Raw genomic sequence first — 20,761 nt, forward strand, 5'->3', positions numbered from 1 at the left:
TGTGCATCTTCTCTGAAAGAAAGCATTTAGACTTGGATGTCACAGAATTTATGAAGGTGAGTTTTTGAGGGACATGGGTTCACAATTAAAAAAGAAAAAGAAGTACCTGAGTAAAAGAGCCACTGTGATTAAGAGTTAGCAGAAGTATAATACTGCAGAATTAGGCTCACAAAGACTGAAGCTATTTAATATGAACAAATATAACAAATAAAATCACTATGTTTAAAGAATTAAAGAAATTAAAAGAAAATAGGGCACCATTAAAATTAATAAGACAGATGTAGAAAACAAAGAAAATTCGTAGAATAGACATGGCTTAAGGAGAGCATTAGTGAAACAGAAGACAGATACGAAGAAATTACCCAGAATACAGCACAGAGAAGGGATAGAAAATATGAAAGAAAAAAAAAAGATTAAGAGGATAAAGTAAGAAAGCCCAACAAACATTCAGTCTATAGTTTCAGAAGTAAAGAATAGAAAGATTGGAGAAGAAGCAATATTCAAAAGATATTTAATTAATAATGTGTCAGAACTGATGAAATATGAACATTCAGATTCAGGTAGCCCAGTGAATTCTAGGGGTAAATGGAAAGACATCGTCACTGACATATGCCACAATAAAACTTTAGAACTGCAAAGATTAAAAAAATTTGAAATCAGCTGGAGGAAAAAGGAACAGTGAATAAACATAGCTAACTTTTCAATAAGACCAGTTCAAGCCAGAAGGCAGTGAAATAACTTCAAAGTGCTGAGAACAAATAACTAGAATTGTCAACCTAGAATTGTCTACTCATTGAAAATATCTGGAACATGGGCAAAATAAAGGTGTTTTCAGACATAAAGTTAAAAATGTTCACTACTAATAGAATTCCACCAAAGGAATTTCTAAAAGATATATTTTTTAAAAAGGAAAAAAAATCCCCAGAATGAATGTCTGAAAAATAAGAATAGCGATGGTAATTATAATAAGTATTGACTATATAAAATAATTTTGTGTGTATTAAAAAGTTAAGATAGCTTTAACTGGATGTAAGTTGAGAAGATATGATCAGAGTTAAGGCATTGTAAGGTCCTTTTATAAAGGTGTTCATTAGCAAGGAAATACAAATTAAAACAACAGTGAGATATCGTGTACACAACCCCTGATTGGTAAAAAATAAAAAGTCTTACAAAATCAAGTTTTGGTGAAGATGTGGATGAACTGGAAGTTTTATTCACTGGTGATTATGTAAATTGGCATCACCACCTTAGAAAGTATTTGTTGTTGCTTGGCAAAATTTAAGATGGATAGAGTGAGAGCGGAAGGAAGGAAGGAAGGAAGGAAGGAAGGAAGGAAGGAAGGAAGGAAGGAAGGAGGAATTAAGTCTTGAAAACTCACGTGTATACCAGAGACCTTTACGAGATTGTTCAGAGCATTATTGTAAACTATAGATAAAACCTGGAAACAACTCAAATGTTGATCAATAATAAAATAGATACATAAACTGGGGTTTATGCTGATGATAGAATGCCACACAACAATAACTATGAGTGAACTGTTGCTACATTCAAGAACATAGATGGATATCACACATATTATGTTGAATAAAAGAGGCAAGACGTAAAAGAAAACATACAGTATAATTCCATTTATATAGAGATTCGAAAACAGGAAAATTGGAGCTGTATTGCTAGGGCTGCACGGAGATGACAATAATACCTTTTAAAGTATTTAAAATACTAAATAAAACGAGGAACAGCTTATCACAAAAGTCAGGATAGTGAGCAGAGCTTCAGTAGGGTAGCCTCTGGCTACATGTGTCTATAAGAGTATTTGAAATGCAAGTGCTCAGAATTGAGATGTGCTAGAAGTGTAACATATATTGGATTTCAGAGGCCTTAAAAATAAAAAGAATATATAATACCTCCATAATAGAAATTTATAGTGGTTACATATTATAATGGTAATATTTTGTATATATTTAGTTAAATGAAATACATTAAAATTTAATTTCATCTGTTTTGTTTGGTTTTACATTAAAAAAATGTGGCTTCTAGAAAATTTGAATTCTCTGTGGCTGTCATTACATTCCAATTGGACACAGCTGCTCTAGAGGCTGAGGTCAGAGTTGAGATTGGTACGAGACCAAGGGTTCCTTCTGTGAAGGTGGCAAAGTTATGTTGCCTAGGTGGTGGTTACAAGGGGGTTACTATATAATTATTCATTTACCTGTGTGTCTATATATACACATCTGGTGTGTAAAATGCATATTTCTGTTTATGTGCCTTAAAATTTAAAAAAATGCTTCTAAGATATTGATATTAATAGACCTTATACAGTAATCATTTAAAAAACTGAAGTAGATGGTATAGCCTCCAGAGTAATAAAGGAAGAAAAATGAATGGAAGGGGCAGGAAAAAAAAAATACAATTCATTCAGTCCAAAAGAATGCAGGAAAGGAGAAATATAGAAGAAACAGAAGTAGGATAAATATAAGTCATAAAATGAGTTGGTAGACATAATTCCAAATATACCTTATAAAAGGACTTGAAAAGGTTAAAGATTAAAATAGTAAAGAAAAAATATAAAGATTAACCAAGAGTACTAAGCAGGTATCAAACAAACATCTAAACAAGCAAAAAAAAACCGACCAACTTATTTATTTATGAGATACACATAATACAAAAGGACACAGAAAGGTTGATGGTAAAAGGATGGAAAAAGATGGACCAAGCGACTATTAACAGAAGGAAAGCTACAATAGCTATATGGTAACAGATAAAATAAACTTGAAGGTCAAAGGGAAAATGCATTTCTAGAGATAAAGAGGGTCACTATATAGATAAATGGTTTACTTTGTCAGGAAAATTGTAACAAGCCGAAAATTATATATGCCTAAGAACATAGCTTCAAAACTATAAAGCAAATATTGGAGAAATAAATTCGGAGTCGATGTGGGAGATTTTAACATATCCCTATGAGGCAATGATAAAACAGACAAAAAAAAAATTCTGTAGGTATATAGTAGAGTTTAAAAAATACAACTAACAAGCTGGACTTTGGAAGTGTAGAGAATATATCCCTAGCAACTGCAGAATACATATTCTTTTCAAGCATACGTAGGAACAATCTTTAAAACTTAATCATGAATCAAGCTTCAACAAATTGAAAAGAAACAACATCACAAGTCCCATATGCTGTTATGATGAAACAAGTGATTAGAAATCAACAAAAAAAATCTAAAAATAAAATAACCCCTACAATATTTAGACATTTAAAAACATTCTAAATCATTCTGCAGTCAAGGAAGAAATTGTAAGGTAAATTGTAAAATTTTAAAACTAATTTGAAATGATAAAGGTACTGCTAGTTATAATAACAAAATGTATGGGATATAACTAAAGCTTTACATTCAACTTTTTAGCTTGAAATGCTTACAAATTTAGAAGAAGGAAAAGGAAAAAAAAAGGAAAAGAGAGATGAAGCACAAATAAATAATACTGGATTTGAAAAGAAGGATAAAATGTGGCAGAGATTAAAAAGGAAAAAAAAGGACATTTTGTCAATATATTTAACACGTTAGGGAAGTGGAGTAGTTTTTTAATTTAATTAATTTTTTACTCAATTTACATACAAGTTAGCGTATAGTGCAACAATGATTTCAGGAGTAGATTCCTTAATGCCCCTTACCCATTTAGCCCATCCCCCCCTCCCACAACCCCTCCAGTTACCCTCTGTTCTCCATAGTTAAGAGTCTCCTATGTTTTGTCCCCCTCCCTGTTTTTATATTATTTTTGCTTCCGTTCCCTTATGTTAATCTGTTTTGTATCTTAAAGCCCTCATATGAGTGAAGTCTTTTGATATTTGTCTTGCTATGACTGACTAATTTCACTTAGTGTAATACCCTCTAGTTCCATCCATGTAGTTGCAAATGGCAAGATTTCATTCTTTTTGATGGCCGAGTAATACTCCATTGTATATATAGACCACATCTTCTTTATCCATTCATCCATCGATGGATATTTGAGCTCTTTCCATACTTTGGCTATTGTTGATAGTGCTGCTATAAACATGGGGGGGGGGTGCATGTGCCCTTTTGAAACAGCATTCCTGTATCCTTTGGTTAAATACCTAGTAGTGCAATTGCTAGGTCATAGGGCAGTCTATTTTTAATTTTTTGACGAACCTCCATACTGTTTTCCAGAGTGGCTGCAACAGTTTACATTCCCACCAGCAAAAGAGAGCCTCTTCTCCATATCCTTGCCAACATCTGTTGTTGCCTGAGTTGTTCCTGTTAGCCATTCTGACAGGTGTGAGGTGGTATCTCATTGTGGTATTGATTTCTATTTCCCTGATGATGAATGATGTTGAGCATTTTTTCATGTGTCGGTTGGCCATCTGGGTATCTTCTTTGGAGAAGTGTCTATTCATGTCTTCTGCCCATTTCTTCACTGGATTATTTGTTTTTTGGGTGTTGAGTTTGATAAGTTCTTTACAGATTTTGGATACTAACTCTTTATCAGATATGTCGTTTGCAAATATCTTCTCCCATTCCATTGGTTGCCTTTTAGTTTTGCTGTGAAATGGAATATTAATGGAAATAATACACATTACCAAACCTTATTCAAAATGTAGCAAATGTACAGTCTTAAAAAATCATTAACTAAATTGAACAAATAGTTTAAATTTTGTTAGAAAACATTAGAACCAGAGGGTTTTTTTTAATTTTTATTTTTTAATGTTTATTTATTTTTGAGAGAGACAGAGACAGAGCATGAGCAGGGGAGTGGCAGAGAGAGGGGGAGACACAAATCTGAAGCAGACTCTGGGCTCTGAGATTTCAGCACAGAGCTGAACATGGGGCTTGAACTGAGAGCCACGAGATCATGACCTGAGCTGAAGTCAGACGCTCAACTGACTGAGCCTCCCAGGTGCCCCAGGACCAGAAGGTTTTGTGAGTTCTGAACGTTCAAGAAAGGTATAATTTCAGTCTTTTACAAAGTATACACTGTTGCAAACAGAAGTATACTCTTCAACCAGTTATATAACACTAATATTGAAACAGGTTGGTATCAGTATAAGAAAGAAAAATGATAGGGCAGTCTCATTCATAAACAAAGGTGGAAAAAAAATGATAGGGCAGTCTCATTCATAAACAAAGGTTGAAAAACTCTAAACAAAATACTATATTACCAAACAGAGTCTTGTGCACAGATACGTACTATATCAAGACCAGTTTCAGCTTACATCATTCATGCAAGATTGGGTTATCATTAGAAACATCAGTAAAGATATAGGACTTGGACAACACTGTCAACCAACTTGACTTAATTGACATTTTCTTCTACTCAGTAACAGCAGTATGTGTTCAAGTACACATGGAATACTCACCAAGAAAGGATGCATAAAATGAATGTCAGTTAACTGAAAATTCTGAATGTTGGCAAGAATATGGAGCAACAGAAACTCTCATGTTGTTAGTAGGAATATAAATTGGCACAACATTGGAAAATAACTTGGCAGTATCTTGTAAAGTTGAAGATTGGCACACACTATAAACTAGCAGCTCCATTCTTAGGTATATGTTCTAGAGAAAAGCTTACACATGTGTATCTAGAGACATGTACAGTTGACCCTTGAACAGCACAGGGATTAGGGGCAACAATGCCTGAAGCCATTTATACCTTTTGACTCTCCCAAAATTTTACTAATAGCCTATTGACCAGAATCCTTACTGATAACATGAGCAGTCAACTTAACACATATTTTGTATGTTGTAAGTATCATACGCTGTATTCTTACAATAACGTAAGCTAGAGAAAACAAAACATTATTAAGAAAATCATAAGAGAAAATACATTTACACTACTGTACTATAAAAAAGCCATGCATAATTTGACCCCCACAGTTCGAACGTGTGTTGTTCAAAGGTCAAATGTATTTGAATGTCCGTAGCAGCTTTGTTTCTAATAGAAGAGGGGGAAGTAACTCCCCTCAAGTCCATCAATTGCTTAATGTATAAATAAGTTGTTTTACATTCATTCAGTTATATATATAATGCAGTTTTGACATAATATAGATGGCAACTGACAGGAGACTTTTGCTTCTGGCTATAACTAAGACACATATGTATCTCTCTGGCCCATGCATTAGTTTCTCTCTGGGGTACATAGAACTCCTAGGTTCTAGTGTGTTCGCATTTAGAAAGTAGTGCTAAATTTCCCTTCAGAAGAGTAACTAATCCATTTGCATTTTTCCCACTCTTCTCATTTTTAAGTGCTTATTTTTGTTTTATAATTGGGATCACTTATTTTTACAATATTGTGGGTTTTTTTTCTCATGAGTACTACAATGTAAACACTTTTCATGTTAGCATTTAAAAAAATAATTTTATTGACTTCATAATATTTTGTTGAGTGACTATATTGTTGCTTACTTAACCATTCTATATTTATATGTTTTGTGTCTATCTGTGAAGACTTTGGTGAGGATGGGGTCAGTTCATAGACATCAACTATTTGAAAGATATATAATGAGAAAAGGAGCCTTTTTATATTTACAGTGAGCAGAATTAAACTTGGTGAGCTATAGGAAACAGATGGGGCTGAACCAGAATAAGGACTGATACCCACTGTCAGCAAAACTAGAGAGATGTTTTTGGAGCTAATGAGAACTCCTACACCAGCTAAAGGTGGGTAGAACCTCTTGGTAGAAATAGGAAGCTTCAAGTATTTACTTGAAGGATTGGGTTTCATGGCATTCCAACCCTGAATTTAGTATGCCCATGTTATACCTCAAGTTGAAGGCAGATCCTGTTGGCCTTCCTTAAAAACACTTCTGGGGCGCCTGGGTGGCTCAGTCGGTTAAGCATCTGACTTTGGCTCAGGTCATGATTTCACAGTTCGGGGGTTCAAGCCCTGTGTCTAGCTCTGTGCTGACAGCTCAGAGCCTAGAGCCTGCATCAGATTCTGTGTCTTCTTCTCTCTCTGCCCCTCCCCTGCTTGCACTCTGTCTCTCTCTCTGTCTCTCAAAAATAAACATTGAAAAAAAAAAACCAAACATTTCTTACATCTGTCCTTTTCTTTTTGGTCTCAGAATCTCCCATCATCTTTTGCCTGAATTACTGCAGTAACCTCCTAACCAGAACTCTTGATTCTAATTCTTGGTTCAATCTTGTTAATATTCTGCTGCCAGAATGTTTTGCAATAGAAAGGCCTATGATACTGTATGTCATGATACTCAAACCTTTAATTATTCCCTATTGCCTCTAAGGTAACGCTCAAGTTTTTTAACCTGCAATTCTTGGCTGCTGATAAATTGGACCTCCATTCTTTTATTCATTCAACCACCATTTATTGAGCACTAACTCTTTGCCAAGGACTATGTTAGATGCTGGTAAATAGATGAATAAGATAAATCACTATGCCCAATAAGAGTAAGTTCCAAAGATCTGGGAAGGTGGGCTTGGAACAAGTTTTTGTTTGTTTGTTCATTTATTTTAAAGGAGAAGTAAAGGGTTTTTGAAGAAAAACTCATTTAGAAGACTGCTAACCTGGTTTAGAGACTCAGAGAAAGCTTGGCTTCTACCACTCCCCTGGAAGAACTTTCTGTCCTAGTGAGACTGGCCTGTTTTCTTTCTTTTAGTACACTTGGTTAATTTCTGCCTCCTGGTGTAGTTTTTTATTTCTAATACGAAAAATGTTCATACCATCTCCCATACTGTACTTTCAAGGTAGGTCACATTCCATAGCTTCCTCTACTCAGTGTGCTATGTATCCCTTCAGATCCGTACCTTATCTGAATCAGGAAACTTCTTTTTGCTTCTCTCACTTGTCTTTTTTTATGTGCTCATTATTTATTGATAGTGTTTATTTCAGAATGTAGTTAAAGAATACAATGATAGGAGCCCCTGGGTGGCTCAGTTGGTTGAGGGTCCAACATTGACTAGGTCATGATCTCATGGTCTATGGGTTCGAGCCCTGTGTCCAGCTCTGTGCTGACACACACACACACACATACACACACACACACACACACACACACACACACACACACACAGCCTGCTTGAGATTCTCTCTCTTCCTCTCTCTCTGCCCCTCCCCAACTCACATACGTTCTCATGCACTCTCTCTCTCTCAAAATAAATAAATAAATAAACTTTTAAAAAATTCGATTTTGGGCACCTGGGGGCTCCGTCTTTGGCTCTGACTGATGATTTTGCAGTTCTTGAGTTCGAGCCCCATATGGGGCTCTGTGCTGACAGTTCAGAACCTGGTGCCTGCTTGGCATTCTGTCTCTCTCTCTCTCTCTCTGTCTCAAAAATAAATAAACATTAAAGTTATTTTTTTTAAACACAATGATATTGTTTCCTAATCTGTATTGCAACTACATTATATTTAAACTCGGAGTTATTTTATTCCTTACATATGCATATTTGTCTTTCTAGTGAGATTATCAACAGCTTGAAGACATGTCATGTCTTACGTATTTCTCTGCCCCCCAGGGACTTGTGTACAGGTCCTACCGACTATCATATAGTAAGGTTTTAATAAACATGTGTTGAACGAGTACATATTGCCTTCATAAACTAAATAATCCGGAGCTGTAATAATTGAACCTCCCATACTTGACCCTGAAAGAATCATGTCTCATCATAAAGTAAGCCTTCTCTGATTTTCACCCCATCCCCCACCTGTTTTAGGCAAATGATTTTTGTGTTGCAATTACAGCTAGATAGGACTTTCCAATACTTTTTCTAGGACTTGCGGGGCTGTAAGTCATCGTAGTATCTTCTGCCACACCAGATGGCATTACCTCTTCAGAGTGTGTATGTCAAGGAGCTACATAAATGTGTTAAAACATAGAGAAATTAAGCTATATGTGTAAGTGTGGCCCATAAAATCTCTCCTTTTCTCAGTTTTCTCTTTACTAATGTATTCTTTTATATCTCCCCTGCTATAAAAGTGGAATCTTTTATTCCCATCTTCTACTTTTGTATATCATGCTCCATAACACTTGTAAAATTTGGACCCGTCTTTCCGTTTCCACATCACAGTTCTCGTGGTGGCCTTAGCTACGTTACATTTGAGCTTCTCTGTCGTCATTGTTAACATCATCATCAAGAGCAAAGACGACTGAACACTTACCGTGTGCAGGGAATGGCACTGAGCACTTGGGCAGTTTGTTGTCTTACCCAGTTCACCCTCAATTTGACTAGATCTGAAAATGGCTCTTCATTGTTTGCTTTCTTTCCATTCCCACCAATGCTTTGGTTAATAAACTGTCTTGCTTAGAGTTCATCATCATACTCAAGTGCAGCTGACTAGTTAGCAGCTTTATATTCCATTCAGTGGTGATGGTTGTTTCTTGGTAGCGGGTGGAATAAGTGAAAAGCACAAGGGGAAGTGGGCGACCATAGTAACTCTTTACTGCTTTTGCCACCATTGTGGCAAATTGTTTGTGATTTGTGGAAATGGACTCTCTTTTATCAATGGTTGACTATCAGTTCCTTTTTCTGGAGAGAAGTCATTAGTTAACGCAGCTCAAGGATTTGTCTGAGAAGAGCAGCACATCAGTTAGAATGCTAATTCACTCAACTGGCAGCAAGCACAGTGAAATGACAGCTTGGAGGGGGGTAAGAGGAGTGTCTGAAAATGGCAGCAGATTGGTATTTCGAAAGGGGAGGGAAATTTCATAATGATGAATAAGAAAGATGACATTTGGTGCTCACATTTAACTTGCATTGGATGTCCATATAAGGGTCAGTATGCATAACCTCTCTTGATTAGGCCTCCGGCTGCCCAGCAGCTGACTGGGTGTATACCCTTCAGACTGTAACCAAAAGAAAGGCCTAGATAATTAGGCCAAGTTGAACTGCAGGAGGTAGCCAGCTTCTCTGCTGCCTTTTGTATATTCATGACCCAGCTTGATTGATGGAAGGACAGTGTTTGGTGACACTGTCATTTGCAAGTTGAAAGGTAGACTACGGGCTGGAGCCAAGATCAGATGTGCTTTAAAGAGTCTGCAATAAACTCATTTGGATGCTGATGATGTTCACATATGCATTTCTTTGTTTCTTACTGTTTCTCATGGACATCTGTTAATTTGTAGAAATTAGCTTGGCTGTTTTCAGTTAAAACCCCACACTAAGTTACAGGATAGTTTTGTTTCAAAAGTTGTACAAAGTTGCTAGTGATACAATGTGTGATGTGGTTCTCAGATGTTTTTATGTGGTATTTTCACTTTTTCCTTATGTAGCAATTTTAACTATATTTCTTGAATTGGTGTGCATCACTAGAAGCACGTGACTCTTTTCCAGGAAAAAGTTAAATGGAATTTTTTCACGTATTTCACATATTTCAGAAAGCTCAAGCGCTGATGTCAAAAAGTTTTCCAGAGAATATTGCTTTTGTAAGGAAATCTCTCTTTATCACAAGATATATGAATGTCTGAGATTCCCTTTTAATATTATAGTTCTTAAAACGGGTCTTTCGTTCATTCTGAAACTCTTCTGTTTACTCAAAGAGTTGATTAATTTTAGACTTGTGGCAAATGAGTTGAAAATACTATAAAGAAAGTTAGAATCCTAAAACAGAAACATGAGGTTAACCTAAGGAGCCTCTTCAAAATGTAGGACCTAAGTTGCCATAAACTATTACAAGAATAAATACCAGATTACGTTAATTAAAAGGATGCGAAGAAAGGGAAGGAAAGACTGAAAAGGCTTTTTGATGTACCTGTTTCATAAATACTAAGCTACTACTTAAATAGATCCTTTGAGAAATCCCACATGGCTATGAACACTGGTTACTCTTATCAATAGTACTTTTCAATACTTTTATTATTACACTGAGGCTTTTGGAAGATGGTATTGTTCTGGTATAGCGAAATGATCGTCAACCTGAAAATGATTTGGATACTTTGTCTGAAAAATCTTCGTTGTGTATTTTAGATATGTTACCTGACTTCTGTCAGTTACCATAACTTCAGGTAATATACGTAACAGCTTTTTTTTGCTATCAAGTGCTGTCTAAATAGAAGTAGTAGTAGCAGCAGCAGTAGACGTAGCACCTATCGTTGTTGTTGCCATTATTATTATTAACAATTAATCAAAGGTTATTGCAACAGATAGAACACTTGTAACAGATAAAGCAGCCCTCATTACATTTTTGTCAACTGAATGTGAGAGATCAGGTATGAAACTTTTCTTATAAAAACAAAATAGGAAAGAAAGACTTTACAATGTCTTTCAGCTATTTTCCATATTAATTTTCTGACTTTGCTCCTCCCCACCAGATGCTAGAAAAGGCAGTGTTCCCCAACTGACACTAATGTTTTCCTAAAGAACGTTCTGGAGGATGTCGAAAACACACTCTGATCACTACAGAAATCATGCAGACTCCTTCTAAAGTTATTTCAGTCTTAACTGACATTTGAGATAAACATCTGAAATGTAGTACCCTAAATCTGTCTGTATAGTATTCAGAAATTCTTTGCTGTAATTTTTGGTAATTATTTCTAAATCAAAGTTATGTTTTAGTGGAAAAAGTATTAATATCTCCAGAATGTTAATGAAAATGTCATTTTCCTCACTTAAATCACATCTGATTTTCATCCAGTTTTCAAATACTGGATTTTCTTTTAGATTTTTCTTATTAGAAATTTAAAGCAAGGTATTTTTTTTTCTGTGAAATATGATAGGAATAAAAAACTGTCTTACTGAATGGAGACAGTCCAGGATTTTTAAAAAAGAGAGCTGTACCTTCTTAAACTGAATTTAAATGTATTGTGTATTTTTCTGCTACAGAGCCATGTTCTTAATGTGTTAGTTACTATTCTTCTCATTAAGTCTTTTCAAAAATATAAAGGTGTCACTTTGTCAGGAAAGTCTGGGTCTTTCCAGTGATAAAATAAACTTGACACTTGTTCCATGAAGGCATCTTCTCCCTGCTTATCAGCTCTTCAATTTATGGCTGTGCTTTGAAATTTGTGCCTGTGACTCCCATCTTTGTATTTACTCCAATTAACACATAAACCCTAATTAGCCAGATCAAGGGACTTGGGAGTCCATAAATGGAAAGTGACATGGCAGAGCTTGGCAGCTGGCATCAAGGCAAGGTGACAAAAATAGGGAAGTATCAATTAGATGACATTGATGGTAAAGCTCTGTGTTGGGACGATAGATTTTAACAGTTCTGTGTTGCTGACTGCTGACTCTAGGGCAAGGATGTAGAAATCAGTTAGTAAAATGACAGCTAAGTTCAAGTACCGAACTTTAGGTAAATGCAAAACACAATAATAATAAAACCTGCACACCATTTTAATTTGATTTTATACCATTATCAGTTGCAATAAATTATATATTTCTTCCAAAATCAATTTTTGTGAATTTCCCTGTAGGGTGACTTAGTTTCCAAATTTTGAAATTATGCCATAAATGTATAGCATTCTTATCTGAGTAGGAATGCAAGAGTCCTGAATTATCCATCCTTAGGAGTCTTACTTTCTCCTACTCTTAAATTTTTTTCAGGAAGAGGTGGTCCAAATGGGTGGATCTGGGAATATCCATGATCACTGTTCAATATTAACTTAAGATCCAGACTGCAGTTTTAGATTACACATAATTCAACAGTGAAAAAAATTTAGGACTTTGTAAACATTATTCCAGTTTTAGAAATCTAATGTTACAAAAAGAGACCTTTGTCTCAGTTGAGGAGTGTTATCAGGCTTTGTGCATCTCTCATTACTTTAGAGAGTAATGGAAGTTAAATATACAAGAACTGGGGTGCTTCTCTAGTTTTGTGGTTTCAGCTATCTGGTTTCTAACATTGGTCTTTTCTTCAAGTGGGTGGCTGGGTATTTGTAAGAAGGTTCTGGAGGGTACTGGAAACACTTTGTGATCAGTACAGAAATCAGGCATGCCCTTTAAATCTGTTGGGATCAAAGAAGATAAGATTTATTTATTTTTCTTTTAAGAATTGGTCCAAATGATAATTTGAATGTATGTGATCTATTAGACATTAGACAGTAGAGAGCATATATATTTAGGTTTTTTTTTTTTTAATTTTGGATAGCCAGTGACTCTGTAGGCTTAGTTGGTATTTTGCTTGAATGTAGAGATGGGTCTGTAGCTATTCAAGTGGTTGCTTGCATGCTTAGACTTTTAAACTGTGAAGTTTTAGTTGTCATGTACCCCTGTTTCAAGTACTGCAGAAAATGGGAGAAGAACTCTTATTTGAAAAGTCACTGTTCTAGAGGAGTATTTGAAACATTAGAAATCTGCCAGAAGGTCTATTAACATAAATGTTTAACTCAGACACACAAACATGTACCGAAATGAAAATGTTTCATGCATTAATTTGCTGCAGAAGGAACTAACATAACAATTAGAACAACATTCTGCCTACTTAGACTTCAATTTCCTAGGGCAGTGATAATACATAGTGTTGATGTAGTTTAAGTCTTTTAGCATATACAATAGTTTATTCTGTTGTTAAAATGAATTCTTCTGTTTTAAACCATTCAAACACGGTAAACCCTAGATAACTGGAAAGAAGCATTAGGAGTATAATTTCTAGACTAAGATTTGGAAGTTCTCTCATCAGCTCAGGGCTTATTAGAAAAACTTGGAGGAGACCATTTCTTTCCTAGCTCTGCAAAGGAATGATGTCTGTATTTTGTGATTGTGAAAATACCAAATGCTGTCATAAAAGCAGGGAACCCAACTAATACAAAAGTAATCTATATGAGACTGTTTTATTTGCTTGCCATTTTCAGTCATTACTGTCAGCAGTATTTTGTGGCTGAGCTGGTAACCTGCCTTATAAGGAATACCCTAGCAGTGACCAAATATGTGCTGTATAGCTTTTTTTATACCAATGAGAAAAAATGAGACTTTGGAAATCAGATGGTTTCCATCCTGCTTGTGTAGCCAATACATTGACTTCTTTTTTCTTTTTTTTTTCTTTCTTCTTCTTCTTCTTTTTTTTTTTTTTTTTTAGCATGCTGATCCCAGTTGCATGGTCATATGTTGTAAACCACATGGAACTATTTCAAACTGTGATGGGGGAAAGTAGCAACTGCAAACATTCCTCCTTGAAGCAAGTGGTTGTCCTAAACTGAGCACTGTAGAATAAAAATGGAAACATAAAAATAGCAGTTGGAAAGATAAAACAGCATTTATAGTACTAATAAAACCGTTGTGGCTTCCACAGGAAAACATGCTTTGTAACCTAATGCTTACCTGAAAGGACTGTCGAGTTTCTGAGAGTTATAGCTGTTTTTGTAAGAGAAGCACAGAGATTTGCTTGAGGGCTGAGTGATAGATTCGCCTGCCTGAAGCATCCCAGTGTGTTTATACATGGCTTGTATGGCAGCTTTCATAAGACATTTACCCCATGATTTGCGATGAGCTTATGTGTGAATAATTAATGGCAATTAATCCTTAATTACAGTAATTAGGCAAGTCACAGGAAATTAAGCTGCAGCTGGAGAAGACCATGCCTGGGAAGAGAGGATTGGGGGCTGTGTGAATGTGCCATTTACTGACAGCATTACTAGGATGCACAGTATTCAGCAGCTTTGGCATTTCTATTGGCAGCCTTGGGTAGGACAAGAGTGCTCTGCATTAGAAGCAATCTATAGTTGTCTACAAGAGTTTTAAGTTCAAGTGCCAAAATGTTGTGTTGCATATGGTGATTATCTAAGTTTATTGGTTGCTATAACTCAAATGACTGTAATTGTTTTTGGCTTGATAACAGTGACATTAGAACCAGGAGCTTTTATGTATTCATAGGTTCTGTTGGCATGAAACATGATGCAACTTTTAGAAACAATTCATCCAGGTTTGCAATTATGAAATAGATAATGTAATTGTCTAGAAATTAACTGAGAAAATTTCAATCAGGAACAACAGCAGAACATACAGTATCTTGGTTGAGAAGTTAATTACTTTATTACTAGTTGCCTTTCCCAGTTATGCATGGTGGTACACAGTGTTCAGGAAGCCTTTACTGAATTGAATATATCCTCCAAATGTAAAAATACCTCAAATTATAAAAACTAAATCATTCACATGAAATGCCAACAAACTTAATGCTTAAGAACCTACAAGGTGTATTTTAGAAACAAACAGAGCATTCATTTGATTAGAGGGCAGCACTGCCCTACAAACCCCTGAGGAGAGATGGTCATAGTTCCCCTTTGGGAGTACTCAACTTCTTCCATTACCTATGTGGAATTTAAAAATCATATGGCCACTGTATACCTAGGTAAAAAGCATGTAGAGAAGCCCCAATGTATTTTTCATAATTTAATACAAACTTGAACATGAGAAAAGCATCTTTATCTGCCCAGTGAGTAGTATTGCCTATCATTCGTTTCTCTCTTTGAACTTCAGGGCACAACTGAAGTTGGGCCCATGTTATTAGCTGGGGCCCCGTATTAAACTTTCCAAACTATTAATCTGTTACAGTTATTATACAGCTATTATGATAGCTAGAGTACTCCTAGTACTACAAAACCATTGGGGAAAGGATGCCCTTGGCAGATAGTCTAAAGTAGATTAAAAAAAACACACACACACACACATTTTTTTTTTTAACAGTCTATCTAATTTAGTTGGAGACATTTGTAAAGGCTCACCTTTTACACTAAAAAGGAAATTTAGGGATTTTTTCCACTCTAATTTGTGATCAGAAATACTTGGTGCAGTAGGCTCTTTGGTTATTAAATGTTAAATATACAAAGCCTCATCTTTTCTTCTAAGACCACTGATGGAGAGTGAAGTTATGTGAACATATATAGATTATTGCCTTCTGTACTTCTGCTTCATTTTAAAGAGGAAGTGAGTCACAATATCCTAATAATGGTCTTGATTTTATAAATGATTTTTCCCCTTGAAATAAGCAACACATTCATTTTAATATGTAGAATCGGTTTGCTAGCAGGGCGACAGTTTAAAAAGGCTTCCAACTGTGACACAAGTGCAACCATATTGCTTCCTATTACTCGCTAAGGTAGTTGTTTAGAAGAGAGAATGTTCTCCCTGGAAATGTTTAAAGTGCTGTAATTTTATTTAGGATAATGAGGATTTATAACCATTTTGCCATATGAAAACCTGCCTTTAGACAGAGTGAAATAGGCTGTTTTGGTTATTGAATGTTCTTAACTCTAGGGTGTATGTGTGTGTGAGTGTGTGTGTGTCTTACAGCAGTAAGTGTTTACCTTGGGGATTATGCTGGTTTATTCTATATGTTGACCTGTGTTGCATATTAAAATATTAAGTGATATAGTTCAAGTTTGGTCCATGTAAATGTTTACATTTCTTTGTGCATGCAGTTTCTTTGTATTGGAACATAACTAAATAGAAAGTCTTTGTTCTTATTTATGCAAATAATTTTAACAGTGACTGCTGGGTATCCTTGGGGCCCTGAGTCTTTATGTAACTTTGCTCATATAAGTTGTACTAGAGGAAGTTATTTTGAGTGATGGTCAGGTAGATAGTGCACAGGGAGATAGTTTTGAGAGAAAAGTGCATAGCAGGATCTGTGTTTTTAACATTAAGTGTGACATTAATGTAGTGTGTATTATCATTAAAAATTAACCTGATAAATATAAATTTGACTTATATTATCAATACTGTATTCTGTATCACCGTCTCAAAACCCACTGTGGAACAGTTTATGTAGGCCTCTGTGTCTGATATGGGAGGGGAAGAAAGGAACCAGAACAGTTAGAGATTTTTATCAGGTTTTTATCTCCTCACTGAAAATCTTAGCTCTCAAAACATTTCTAATTTCCCTCATTTGAAGGTTCAAACAGTTTCAAATTACTGCCCATGGATTGTTCTTGACATCCCGAATGGTAAATTTGAGCTGTGGAAATGCTGGAATGTGTTTTTGTGCTTTTCCTGAACAAGGGAATTCAACGGGTAAATTACAGTCATTTACTGGGAGTGTAATTTACTGAGAGCCTTTAGGCAAATGCAGGAGAAAGGACAGCAGCAGAACGGAAAAAACAGCATAAAAACTGTTTTGTGTATTTTTTCCCTTTTCTCATTAAGTATTTATTCACATAAGAGTTTTATGAATTAATGGATGGTCCCACAATTAAGACAGATAACCTTTATTCATTTTCACTTCTGATAGATCCAGTATTTGAAAGTGATTGCTATATGAAAATTATAACCTGAACCACATTTCTGAAATTCTACTAGTTTATTTTGCATTTAAATCTGTGTTTATCTTACTGAGAATTATAAAGTGATCTGTTGCTCTGTCTTCAGAATGATTACATATTTCACTAATTTAGATTGTCACAATGGCAGCCATTCAAATAATAAAAGTTCTAAATTTTCTTAGTGGACAAATTAGTGAAAACACATTTCATACTTTGGTCTTGAAAAGTAGTATTCTACTTTTGTCACATGCTACAGATGAGTCTTATTTTGAAAAGAAAAAGACTCAGACCGTTTTGGTTGTCTGCAGAGTTTTAAAGCAACACAAAATAACCAAGCCATTTTATTAAAGGTTAAAGAGAAATTTTATGAAATTATCAACTAATTCTTTTTAATGTAAGTATATAAACATCTGTGGCAATTCTTATAAACAGTTCTGACCAATTCCTTTCATGAAAAGCAGTGTGCTCTGTAGTAATTGCTAAGCAAACAGAAAGCTGTGTTGCAAAGTGGTTTTGTATAGCATATTGTAATTTGACACTTAAGTTGTGCCCTGCATTACCCTGTGTCATAATTGATGGCTAAAGAAAAGCACACGCTATGCTAATCATTTGTTAGAATAGCTTGTTAAATTGTGGTTGCCAATTTTAAATAAACTATGGAATGTCTGTATTTTAAGGTTTTGTAGTCTACAGTTTTAAACAGTCATTTTGAAGCTGTTTTTTAACTTTCTGTTGCATATGCACAATTCTGCCTTTGCACACAAGGTCAGCATGTTCGCCAATTTAATAGCATATTATCAAGAACAAAATCAATGAGCTGCGGGTTTCACACCAGTATCTCAAGGGACTTTTCTGTTTATACTTCCTTGTACTGACCCTAAATTTGGTGTCCTTTTAAAAACATCAAGATTGACATTGTAATACCTATTTTAAGTTCTTAAAAATAAAAATAAAAAGTTCCAGAATTAGAAAGTTAAGGGTGAATTAGAACATAAGGGTGAATTTATCTTCTAGTTACCAAACATAGTGACTGGACGTAAAGCATCATATGTTAATATAGAAGTTATTAACTACAGAATGCCAAAAAGAATTTTAGTGCAGTAAAATAAGATTCCGGAGATAAGATTACTGTGCATCATCAGTTTGTGAGTTCTCATTTTTTAAATGCAGGAGCTTTTACTTAAATAGGTGATGAGTCAGTTATGGTATATAAAGAGAGAGGAGTCCAAATGTGGTGAGAACATTGGCTTAAAATGGAGAGTAGTAAACCTCTACTACCTCTAGAAGAAGAGCTGAAGTATCATGAAGGAATATATACATTTAGACATAAAAGAAATGTTACTTCTGTGGAGAAAAATGATATAATGTGCGGAGAAGTATTATTCATTTTTAGGAGATTAAAAATGACTTGAATATAATACCTTTAATTTGTCATAATGGCCCGACTGGCTGCTTCCTGTCTAAAGTAAACCTTTTGATCGGTGTCCATTTTGATCTCTTTGCCGTGTACTACATTGAATGGTTAAAGGTATGATTTTCAGTTATTGTACACATCCCTAATTAAGCCAGTAAAGACATGCATATGGATTTAGCTCTCAATCATTTAACAGCCAAATACGTAAAAGTAAAGGTTATTCTGTGGCCTACAACTGACCCCTTTGTGTGAAGGAATTTCTTGAGAACATTCAGGATTAAGTCACTCTGTTGTGTAAGAGGTGGCACACGTGCCTTACACAAACACTCTCCCTTGATGGCATTATTTGAGAGGTAGATTTGATATTCCAATATTGTTCTTGTTGTATCTTACCAACACCTAACACACCTGCGAGATGAAATTTGCAATAGTTTTGTTGAAGGATTTTGGGGTCTGTTTTGTAATGTATTTCATCCTCTGCTAAACAGTGTAAAAACTAAATACTAGGAAAGTTACAGAAACACTTAAAGCAACTGGTAATTTGTTCAAAAATTTGTAATTCCCTGCTTCTGTAACTGAAATTAAGTAACTAAATGTGTACATTTGAGATGTTAAGTTCTTAATTTTTAAAATAATTTTTGTAGGAGGCCAATATACTAAAAGATATAGCAAGATTTAGTCCTAATTTAGGTCAGACAGCATAAGGCTTGGGAAGTCACATTCTCTGCTTCTTTGGTGAAGAAGATATCCAACATGAGATACTTTGGATGATTATGACTATTGAGTAAAAAATATTTTTAAAGGTTTTTTTTTGGTGTAAAATGTACTTTTGCAAGTTTACTGTTTATTTTAACCTTGAAGTACTTTCTCCCACGTCAGGTTATGGAAAGAAAAACGGTGACCACAAACTACAAGAAAATGTCCTTGACATAGTTTGATTGGAGGTGGAACAGCAGTAATACAAATTGGGCACCTTACTGAAGGGTTCGTGAGAATCCCCAGGGTCATCGGCCTTAATTTCTGTTAAGTGTGGCGTCGCCCACGATTACCCGTGGTTTCTGGGGAGTAACTCACTGACCCATGGAGAGGTGTCTCCGGTCCTGGCCTCTTCCTCCCTGGCTGTGGGTTGTTGAAAGGCGTCTGCACGCGCGCCGAGTAGGTGCGCGTTGCACACGCACCGGCCGAGCCAAGGCTCTTTTGGCTGTGCGCACACGCAGCAGCCTCACTCTTTTCCTCAAGTCCCGAGTTTTGCATAAAGATGTGTTAGGAATCTCCTTTCTAAAGATTCTAGAAAGATAAATAGTGGATGTGTGGGAGCTCAGTGTAAGCCCAAATTTTCTTTCCTTAGTAGTTGTTTGTTCTCAGTCACCTTGATGAAACAATCTTGAAGCCGCTCCGCTTTCCGTGGCGTTTGGAAGGAGTCCCTGACAGGCTGATTTTCCACCCCTGTTGTGATGCTGCTTTCTCTAGTTAATATTCCTGTGTAAGTGTCGCACAAAAGTAAACCCAAAGAGCCCGCACAGGACACGGAGGCTGCTCCATTTACATTAATTATGCAGTCAGGGCGGTGAGAATTCGCTGTCAGCCCGAGGGGCGGGGGCGCGCAACAGCGGGAGCGGGAGCGGGCCGGCCCCGGGGCCTCCCGGCGCGGCCGCGGGAGGGGGAGCCGGGATCGCCGCGGGCCGCGGGGCCGTCGCTCGGCGCCGCGGAGAACAATGGGCGCGCCCCGCGGGCCGCGGGCCGGAGCGGCGCCGCAGTCCGGAGCCGCCCCCCCGCGCCGGAGGCGGCCCAGCCTGAGCCCCGCGGGGGTGGGTGGCCGGGCGGGCGGCGGCGGTGGAGGCCCGGCCTTTCCTGCCCGGAAGCCCGCCGCCCGGCCTCGCACCCTGGGGTTGGCACCACCTGGGAATCAGACCTGCTCCCGAGCCAGGGAGTTAGTCCTCTCGAATCCAAACCCGAACTTGATTTGAGGCCTGGCGACCCCAGAGGCTGGATTTCCCTGATGTCACTTCAGCTGGGTTGCTGCCGACTCCGGTTATCTCAGAGGAGGACGGCATAATCGCCCTGTGAACGTCTTCGACTGATTGGAAAAAATTCCAAACCAGCTACAAAACAAGAACACCCTGGGAAAATGGTGGTTACGAGGGGAGTGAGGAGAGGGGAGGGGACCAAAACAAAAAAACAACCCTTTC

General features: G+C 36.6%; 1 protein-coding gene and 1 long non-coding RNA gene across 5 annotated transcripts in view; one reads left to right on the forward strand and one right to left on the reverse strand.

Moving 5' to 3' along the window:
- PBX3 (PBX homeobox 3) overlaps positions 1-20,761 on the forward strand; it is a 220,004-nt gene that overhangs the window by 115,692 nt on the left and 83,551 nt on the right. The window lies entirely within an intron of this gene.
- Positions 13,717-20,234, reverse strand: LOC144614126 (uncharacterized). The gene is made up of 2 exons (XR_013551664.2): positions 19,651-20,234; positions 13,717-14,104 (listed from the first exon to the last, which is right to left on the reverse strand). It is a non-coding gene; the product is annotated as an uncharacterized LOC144614126 (long non-coding RNA).

The sequence above is a fragment of the Panthera onca genome, chromosome D4 (genome assembly GCF_046562875.1).
Source record: "Panthera onca isolate mPanOnc1 chromosome D4, mPanOnc1 haplotype 2, whole genome shotgun sequence".
NCBI lineage: Eukaryota > Metazoa > Chordata > Mammalia > Carnivora > Felidae > Panthera > Panthera onca.